The sequence below is a fragment of the Diceros bicornis genome, chromosome 7 (genome assembly GCF_020826845.1).
Source record: "Diceros bicornis minor isolate mBicDic1 chromosome 7, mDicBic1.mat.cur, whole genome shotgun sequence".
NCBI classification, from domain to species: domain Eukaryota; kingdom Metazoa; phylum Chordata; class Mammalia; order Perissodactyla; family Rhinocerotidae; genus Diceros; species Diceros bicornis.
Genome location: NC_080746.1, coordinates 35,058,974 through 35,069,110, shown reverse-complemented (window position 1 = coordinate 35,069,110; position 10,137 = coordinate 35,058,974). Strand labels below are relative to the sequence as shown.

The 10,137-nt window shown below is 36.7% G+C and overlaps 1 protein-coding gene across 3 annotated transcripts in view; it reads left to right on the top strand.

The window, feature by feature from the left end:
* The first annotated feature begins 461 nt into the window (after positions 1-461).
* CNTN5 (contactin 5) overlaps positions 462-10,137 on the top strand; it is an 812,742-nt gene continuing 803,066 nt past the window's right edge. For all 3 annotated transcript variants that reach the window (XM_058545360.1, XM_058545362.1, XM_058545361.1), the window contains exon 1: positions 462-583. The gene's annotated coding sequence lies outside the window, so the exon portion shown is untranslated. The remainder of the gene's footprint in view (positions 584-10,137) is intronic.

Here is a 10,137-nt window from a genome sequence, read left to right as displayed (position 1 = left end):
GATTGCAGCTGGGTGAGGCTGGCCTCAGGCACAGGAGCACCCAATTGTTTCAGGCTTCGGAAGGTGGGGCAAACCCCCTATGTGGGTCTTTGAGAAGCACAAGTCTTCTGCAGCTGACAAGCCCTGCCGCCCACAGGTCCACACACACAGTCAACACAGTCCTGACCCGTGTGCGTGCCCCTACCGCCCCAAGTGGACCCAGTCTCTCCACGGCGGGAGCCCCACACACTCCGCCACCGCCCCACACTCTCCACTGGCTCCTTGTGCACACCCTGCCCCACTCAAGTTGGCTCAGTTGCCAGGCTGCATAGAATCCAGTCACCAATCTATGCAGGCCCACACGTTGCCTGAGGGCTTGTTGTGGGGTGGGGCCAGTCTTTAGGGTGGGCTGCCTGCCCTGGCTGAGCTGGATTACATCCATGCTCTAGTGAGTGGGGCAGACCCTGGGTTAGCAGGCCTCAGGGAGAACTCCAATGGCGTCTGTGTCAGCACGCCCACACCAGGCCACCACAATGGCCGCCGCCAATGTCCCAGTCCCTGGAGAGGTCTCACCCCTCACCGAGATGCACTCAGGGCCTATCAGGTGAGTCTCTTTTCACCACAGCACTGTGCACCTTTCCTTCTGGTGATTTTAGTTTGCTTTCTGAAACGGGTAAGTTTGCGCGCGGGCCCTTTAAGAGCCGGTTTTAGTTTCTTTGTGAACCGGGTTTTCTAGAGGTACTCCCCAGTGTTTTAGTAGCAGGCACAGTCAGATATTATGCCGCTGGTCTGGATTGTGCTGGGTCCACAATATGCCCACAGCGGGGGCGCTCCCCGGCTCAGGGCCCCGCGCCTCCAGGGAGGCTGCGGACCTGTGAGCTGCTCCCGGCGGCCGTGAAGCTGGCGGCTTGTGAAGGCGGCGTTTTTTCTCTCCAGAAGGGAGTCTCTGCCTCTTCCACCTCAGTTAGGATTGTCCGTTGTTGCAGGAGTTCCTCTCATCCAGTTTTCAGTTCTGTCTCCGGGGTAATTTTTCCACGAGTAGTTGTAAATTGGCTGTGTCCACGGGAGGAGGTGAGTTCCGAGTCTGCTTACGCCGCCTTCTGGACTCGAGATCTCTCTCAAGTTTTCTAAGGTAAATGTTCTTAAAAAAAGAGGGAAATCTCTTCCCTTATTTTCAATAGGGGGAATTAAGCCTCATTTTTAATTGGTTATTTGTCCTTACACAAGTAATGCCTACATCTGTGCTTTTCAAACTTTAATGTGAGTAAGAATTGCATAGAAAATCATCTTTTCTAAATGAAGATTCTCTTTTATGGAATATACTGTGGGGCCTGAGTATCAGCATTCATAACCAGCTCCCTGGTGATGGCAATGCTGCTAATCAGAGGAACACACTTCAAGTGGCAAGGTTAGATGTGGAGCTGAGAGAGGCAGCAAGGACCAGCGACTAGAACCTGAATATTGGGTGGACGGGTAGAATTGGGTCATTCAGGGTCTTGTAGACCATTTAAGGGACTTTTAGTTTGAGTGAGATTGAAGTCTTGGAGTATTAGAGCAGAAGAAAGACATGTTCTGGTATAGATTTTTAAAGAATCAATCTGGCGGCAGCATGGAAAATAGACTGTAGGGGGATAAAGGCATGATGTAAGACTATTGCAATAATTCAAGCGAGAGTGGATTGTGGTTGGAGCAAGGTGATATTGGAGGAAGTGAAATGTAGTATGAGTCCAGATATATGATGCGGGATATGAGAGAAAAAAGGAAGTCGAGGATGCTCGCAAGGATTTTGGTCTGAGAAGCTAAAAACTGCATGTGCTGTTTATTTCCTCCATAGGAAAAACATGAGTGGAGAGAGCAAATTCGGAGGAGAAAATGAACAGATACACAATAAGAAGGTGGATGTAGGATTTTGTCTATATTTTATCTCTAGATACTGTCAGTTGTTCAGATACAGAAAAGAGTAACAAGGGAGGGGATTTAACCAGAGCTGAGGCTCTGTCAGATGGGAGAAATAAGGAATATATTGAGAATGTATGCAAGGGAGTGTTTATACAAAGAGCCATAATATCTAAGTTGGGTGAAGAAAGAATGAGAACAGGAGAGGGAGAGGGAGAGTGGAAAGCTGCTAGGGTCAATAGGTTAGAGAGGGTTTGCTGGAATCAGGGTACTAGAATGAGTGAGCCAGAAAATAGAAGGTAGAGGTTGGAGAGTGGGGTGTGTAAAATTACTATGATGAAGTGAATGAGGTTCTAGGTAATGACATGATGTAATATATAACACAGAGTAGTTGCCTGAAGTATGGTAAATAACTAGATTATTAGAGTAATGGAGGTTATGGAACTGAAAGGCAAGGGTATTGGAATGACTGCTCTCTTGATACTGATATCACCAAGGATGTCCAGATTCCTGTGGGAGGGAGGAGACAGTATCTAGATGTCAAATTTTCAAAGAATGAGGGTAGTGACTCCAGAGGTATAGATGACTATCAGAAGGAAGTTTAGTTGCAGTGTAGATTGACCTTCATTCAAAGCTAGGGCTTTGTAGAGAGAATGGAAGACTCAAGTTCCAGAAGCAGCAATGACGTGCAAAAAGGACATTTACCTCACCTCCCAGCCCAGAGCTCTGAAGAGTATTGTAGAGAAAAGATGACCACTTGAGAGTGCAACACAGAAAGCAAGGTCCTGTGAGGAAAACCAGGTTTTATTTAGAACAAAAATGTGATGGGGAGGTTAAGAAAAGATGTTGAAAATATCAATAATATTGCTAATGACTGATTTAAAAGGTACAAAGGAAAGTCAATAATTGTAATTTTCCTTTTAGTTTATTTGGTAAAATAGAAAATGTGTGTGTGTGTGCACATTATGTTTTGAGTTTCAGATTCCATTATCATTATAATCATATTGTTTAAGGTAAATGAAGTTGTGTTTGCATCTATAAAGATATGCTTAGTATTAAATATATTTATGTTTTCTTTTGATTTAATACATGAAGGGCATCCTCATGTATATCTCTGATCTTGCCTGATAGGTATTGCTGAAGTCATCAAGTCTAATATTTGACTTCAATGAGTACTATTATTAAATAGAATGATATAATAGTACTCAAGATGCTGAGAGGAGACTTTTCTAACTTGTATAATTCTGAAGATAGAAAATATCTTAAGTGAATTCAGTCTATACAGGGGAGTTGATGGATGCTAACAAATGTGATTTATGGTATAGGTGGTTTCTTGAAGTAATTTTTAAAAGGAGGGAGTTAGAATTTATCATTGATTATAAATTCCCCTATGCTTGATGGTACAGGGATGCTGTTGCTTTGTGACTTACCTAAAACAGATTGTGTTTTACTAAGTGTGTTTTATGGGCTAAGAGAACTGAGTCTTTTTCAAAAATCAGGGAAGCAGATCAAATAGGACTTGTCAGAAGATACTGGTGTCATTATTACTATTGTTTATTATATATTCAGTGCTACAATGCGCTCAATGCCATACCTATCATAAAAATTACAGTTCCAGACCCAGACATACACAATCTTAGGTGAAGAGACAAATGATTTAATTTGTTTTATCCTTTAATTAGCTCATTAAAGAAGGTAATGAATGAAGCAGGATTAGGAGTATATGGTGCATTTGGCTTCACAGCCTTCATATCCTCTCTAAGAGAAAATTTGAAAAATGCATTTTGATGCGACGTCAGTGTTTTGTTTGTCATCCGTCATATTTCTGATAAAACAATGGATAGCATTCATTCTTTTGGAAATATTTTGCCATTTCTAAAATGATGTACAAAAACTGGCTATATTCCATGCTTAATTTAGCATAGTAAATCTACCTTAGTGAGTTGAGGTTTGGAGGTTTTTGTTTTATGAAATGGTGTATCACATTATATTGTATATTGCAGGTAAAGAAGCTAAATCATTTAAATCATTTCCTCTAGTTCTATGAAACAGAAAGTAAGATGCATAGCTTTTAATTCTCCTTGCTATGCTCAGAAGTTTTTATTATAATTCAAGTTTTCTGACACCTTTTGAAGTCTGTGTTAAGAAATAACATATGGCAAGTTTATTGCAGCATAAGTCATGACTTCTCTAATCATAATCATTTTTAATACCTTCTTTTTACCAATAGGAATTTTAAAATCTACTGATAGTAACTGGAGAGATAAAATGACTTATCTTTAACTGCTGTGTTTGTTTTTATTATTCATTTTCAGAAGCATGTTCCCATATAACAGGTGCCCCCAAATTGCTGTGGAAATGGTGTACATATTTAGAAAGCCCCCATTTATACTAGGAGTGTTGTTTTGATAATTTAAGAAATATTTCTTAATTCAAATGAACACTATACTTAATTTCTCAGCAGAGACAGTAATCGAGAGTATTTGGTATGTATTATTTAAAATTTAATCTCATGTTCAATTTCAGGACTATAATTGATATATCTCTTAACAAAAAATATAATCCCAACCAAGTAGACAAAATGCTTGAAAGTGATGTGGCTTAAATCTAAAAAATTTATTGATGTAATCGATTCTAGATTATCTTTTAGCATCAATGTCATCTTTTAAAGTTAGAAATGATGCTTATAAAGAGAATATTGCAATGTGATATTGGAAAGACAAATATATTCTTCCTTTCATTATATGAAAGGCAGTTTGACAATTCCCCTATGACGTGAGCTACAAAGACTTAACTTCTTTCTTAATAACAATATTCATAATTAACATTTTTTGCACATACTTATTTTGCTAGGCTATTCATGAACATTGTCTCTATACTTACAGCAACCCCACAGAACTGTCATCTTTTTATAGATGAGAAGTACATTTGTCAATACCATATTAATAAATAATCTCCAAATCATTGATTTAAGAGTAATAAAAGTTTATTTCTTGCTCAAGAAAATTCTGCTGTGGTCTAGGTGACTCCTCAAGTGTTGCCCATGAGGTAATTTAGGGATTAAGTCTTCTGGAACTTTTGTGGTTTTACTATCTCAATAGGGGGCCTCTACAATAGCAAGGATAGGGAAGAGAACACACAGAGAGCTCACACTGAAACTCACACCCACTCTCTCTATGCTTTAGCTTAGAAATGATGTGTCTCTTCAGTTCACAACACTTTTGCCCAAGCTCATCACATGGATCTGCTTAACCTGAAATGTAAGAGAAAATATTAAATATTTGGTGAGCATCATCTACTCTGACAAATTGGGAGAACACTAAGTCTCAGATCGGTCAAATAACTTGACTATAGTGTACAACCAATAAAATGCAGTACTTGAAGTTTGGGCTAGTTCTGTCTGTTCCCAAACCTACACTGTTTCTTGTATATTGGTGTACACCATCCTTTATTTGGAAATAGTGTACTTGGAGAGGCTTGAATGGTTCATTTATTCTCGTGTTATGTCATGTACATATGGGCAATGCAATTTATATGAGGACATATATGGGGAATACACAAATCGAAAATTTCTCTGACAGACATAGAAATATTCAGAATTACAGTACAAGATTTTATAGTTGTTAGGGAAAAATAGACTTCAACTAAAATGATTCATAATTTCATCAAATTTTCACGGATATTTCAGGGTTGAACATGTTCTCTAAGGTCTTGCGATCCAACTAATACATGAACTCCTTCTATAGCAATGTTACCAAAGGTCTTACTATCTAAAGGAGTAAGAACAGGTCAGTTAGAATCAGAGACCCCTGATTTGAATCCCTATTGACTGTAGTGGTGGCAGTGATCTCGGTTACTACATATTGAGCACTGTGCTGGGGATTGTGATGAGCGCTTTGAGACCATTACTTTAATTACTCCCACAGAGAACACTATGAGGTAGGTACTATGGATGGAGACCCAGAGAGATTACATTACTTGTGTTGAGGTTCACAGCGAGACCGATTGGACATTGTGGTCTTGGCTATAACTACCTTGATAATCCTGACCACTAACTAGTTTTCTGACATCTTGCACAGCTTACTTTACTTTTGAATCTTAGTCACTTCACAATATTTGTTCAGGATGTTATGCTAAGGTACAATTCTCCCATCTTGTATCTATTCTTTTATAGTGATTGGGTGTTCTTCTCCTAATTGTGTTTATCATTGACAAATATCACCTTGTTAGATTTAGTTCACCTGATCCATTAACCAAAAAAAAACTGGACTATCAGCTCCAGATCACTTCTGGCAACATGTGTCTACCTTATTTAATGAAGGAAATAGTAATTTTTTGTCTATCACATTCTATTTACAAAGTATTGTCAAATTGAACATTTTATTATCTCCTCACAATAATTCTCATAACAGTACCCTTGACTCCCATGTTCTTTTTCTTTCCACCTCATTAGTCCCTCCTCTTTCTTCTTTGCAAGTTCTCCTTCATGTTCTCAACTTCAATTGTCTGAAAACTTCATCCTGGGACCGCATCCTCTCTACTTACAACCTCTCCCTCAGAGGTTTTCTCTGTCTTCAGGGTGTTAATTCCATTGATATGCTGGAGATTTCCAAATTTGCTTCTTTTGCACCGATCTGCCCATTGAGCTTCATCTTCTACATCCAGCTTCTTTCTCAACTTCATCATTTGGATGCCTAACAGGTATTTCACATTTACAATGTCCAAAAGCGAAGCCTGAGTTTCCCCTCTACAAGTTTCACCAATTCTTTAAGTAAATAATTGAAAATAAAAATTTTAAAAGGTTATTCAAGCCCAGGGATCTAGTACTTTACATAGCAAAAAGTATTCACTCAGACCATGCCAGATAAACGTTGATGATCTTCAATGATAAAAATATGTGATTTTCTTAAAGTCACAGTTAGCAAGGGCTAGTATGGGAATTACAGGTGGGTTTGTTGCTGTGTGTTTCTAGGATGGTTTTTCCTTTACATAATCATCTAAAATTTGATTTCATACGTTACTCTATTTTGTTTAATAAATACATGTTTTATGATAAAGTTAATTGTGGAAACTAATCAAAAACAATTTGATTAAATTATATACAATTGATTGTAACAATATAAAATGCTTAAACATTATTTCTCATTTTATATATCTTTCTCATTTTTTAGCTGACCATAAACTATAACCAAAGTAATGAATTTGAAAGATTAGAAGGTCTACAGAAAATTATAAAACCTCCCAAATTTCCACCACTGTGAGGCAATCACTATTACAATACTGATGTACTTCCTATTTAATTTTTTGTATTTTTTTATAGATGAGATAATGTTCCATATATAGTAAGACATCTTGTTTTTGTTGCTTAGCGTAAGAGTGTTTATATATCAAATGCATATAAACCATTATTTTAGTGCCACATTTAATTAATTAACAAGTAAAGATTTAGTCAAGTTAGAAGATTAATAATCAAATAAAAATGATTTCTCCTAGGGGCCGTCCCAGTGGCATAGCAGTTAAGTTTGTGTGCTCCGCTTCAGCGGCCCGGGGTTCACAGGTTCAGATCCCAGGCGCAGACCTACTCACCGCTTATCAAGCCATGATGTTGTGGCGTCCCGTATGAAGTGGAGGAAGATGGGCACGGTTCTTAGCCCAGGGCCAATCTTCCTCAACAAAAAGAGGAGGATTGGAAGCAGATGTTAGCTCAGGGCTAATCTTCCTCACAAAAAAAAAAAAGAAGAAAAGATTTATTCTGGGTCCACTTGAGATGCATCTCAACTTCACAAATTCTAATTGATTCAAAAAACATTTAATGGGACATAATGATAATACTAAATAATAATTTATTTCCTATTTCAGGAATTGTTTTATAAAATGAAGATTTTTGAATAATAAATGAGAACATTTATTGATATTTATTACAGGTTTAAGTCTAACATAAGGAAGTATTAATATTATCTCCATTTTACCAATGAAGATACTAAAGTAAAAAGAGAATCTGTCACATACTTAATGTCTCACAGTCGATAATTGTTGGGCAGGAATTGGGACCTGGCAGTCTGATTTCAGAACCTGAGCTCCTAACCACATTATTCTATGTCCCCTAAAGGATTCTCAGGTATCTTCTCACCAATCTTTTATTTTCTTGTTTTCTCCTATTCCTCTTCTTCTCCCTCTCTCTCTCGTCTCTCTCTCTCTCTCACACACAAATGTATAACTTTTAAAATATTCATTTTCTTTATTTAATTTCTGAATACCTTATACGTTAGCATACTTTACAAAACATCAAAATATCTAAAAAATATACTCTGATATGTTTTCCTCCAAAGCCCTGATTCCTTATTCATTGAGGTCTCCCACTGAATGCCACAGTTAACTACTCATTAATTTTTGTGTATCAATCCAGAAATTTTTTATGTATATAAATAAAAATATCCATATGCCTCTGGCATTTGTTTTATAGCAAATCAACATTATGCGTTAACTGTCATGTTTCAGAGATATGTTAACTCTTATGCAGAACATCAAAATATAGTCTGCGAGGGCTTTGATTTTATTGGAACTTCACAGAAACTGGTGGTAGGTAGTGAGTAAAATAAACAATAGACAAATACATGTCATAAGATAAATTATTTGTGATTGTAATGAGCACTATGGAATAAAAATATAAGCAGAAAATGGAATAAACAATGATATGCAAAAAATCTATATTTTACATAGAGTGACCTAAATGATGAGAAAGATTAAGCATGTAAAAATTTGCATAAGGAATGTCCAAGGGAGAGAAATAAGCTTGTGTTAAAAGTGCAAAGGCCAAAACAAGTTTTATGCACTCAAGGAAATAAAAGACCAATGTGGCTATAGCACAGATAGTTAAAGGCGATGAGATGAGTCAGGTTAGAGCTAGTACATATAGATGTATAGGCTACCAAATATAGTGAGGATATAGGGATTGAATATGCACCTTAAATTTAAAGAAATGGTAAGATAAAATTTACAGTCTCCATTTTTAAATATATGTATTCAAATGTGCCAAGTATTTAACATGTAGTAACACTGCGTATTTGTATCTAAATGTAGATATGTATTTATATGTATTTAAGTATTGATAAGATACATGCATCTTGCCCCTGTCCAACAATTAAGATTCTTAAATCAGTGTATACAAGGAATTACATTTGCATTTGGAATGGAATTTAAAATATACACAAAACAGCTAGATCAATGCAGATACGGGTGGAATGAAAAATAAAATATATAAAACAATATAGATAATTCAAATAAATTAGAAAAACAGCAAATGTTAAAACATTAAAATGATTGAATACAGCAATGAATTTGTGTGTGTGTGTGTGTGTGTGTGTGTGTATGTGTTGTTATGCTGAGGATTTAATTCACTCCAACATATTTCCTTCAGTTAAAAAAATGTTTCCTTCATATTTTTCCATAACTTGCAATAAATGAGGATAATTACATCTAGAAGTGATTCATCTTGATAAGTGCTCTTATAAATTACAGCAGCTAATTTTTAGTGAATTAGGTTTATTGGGACACTGCTGAGTTAAAAGGGGTATGTTTTTCTGTTGAAATTTCCTTATTAAGTTAATGACTTCTTCTGCAACTAAAATGACAACTGAAATTATTACTAACATTTAAAATCTAAACGCTTTTGTTTGAACATAAAACACAATGTCTTCTTTTCTTGGTTTGAGCCCCTGTAATTGAGAAATTTCTTTCTTTCTTTAAAAATGTTATTAAGAGAATATTTATATACCATTATACCTAACATGAGTAGGCAACTTAGTTTTTCTAATCTACTGTACTTTCTGCATAGATGTTCAGAATTGTTTGTTGAATAGCTATTTGGACAGATAACTCACCAGTTAGGCTGAGTTGTTCAAACCTGCGAATAAAACATTCTTATTCTTATTCTTCATGCTTTGTTTTTGGTAAAGTGAAGTGAGAATCTTGGAAAGATCAGCAAAAGGGGAAAGAGCATGCAGGAGCAAGGTTGAGAGTAGAACGAGATGTCTAGGCCTGGAAGTCACATTCCATTGGCTAGAATTCAATCACATGATCACCATACCTAACTGCAAAAGACGCTGGGAAATGCAGTTAGCTGTATGCTCCGTAAGAAGAGAAAAACACAGATTGTGATGAATCCCTTGCAGCCTCTTCTACTATTTAGATATTATGGCAGAACAAATAAGACAACATTTTGCATTTGACAACTTATTTTAAGTTGTATATCGCTGGTGCTTT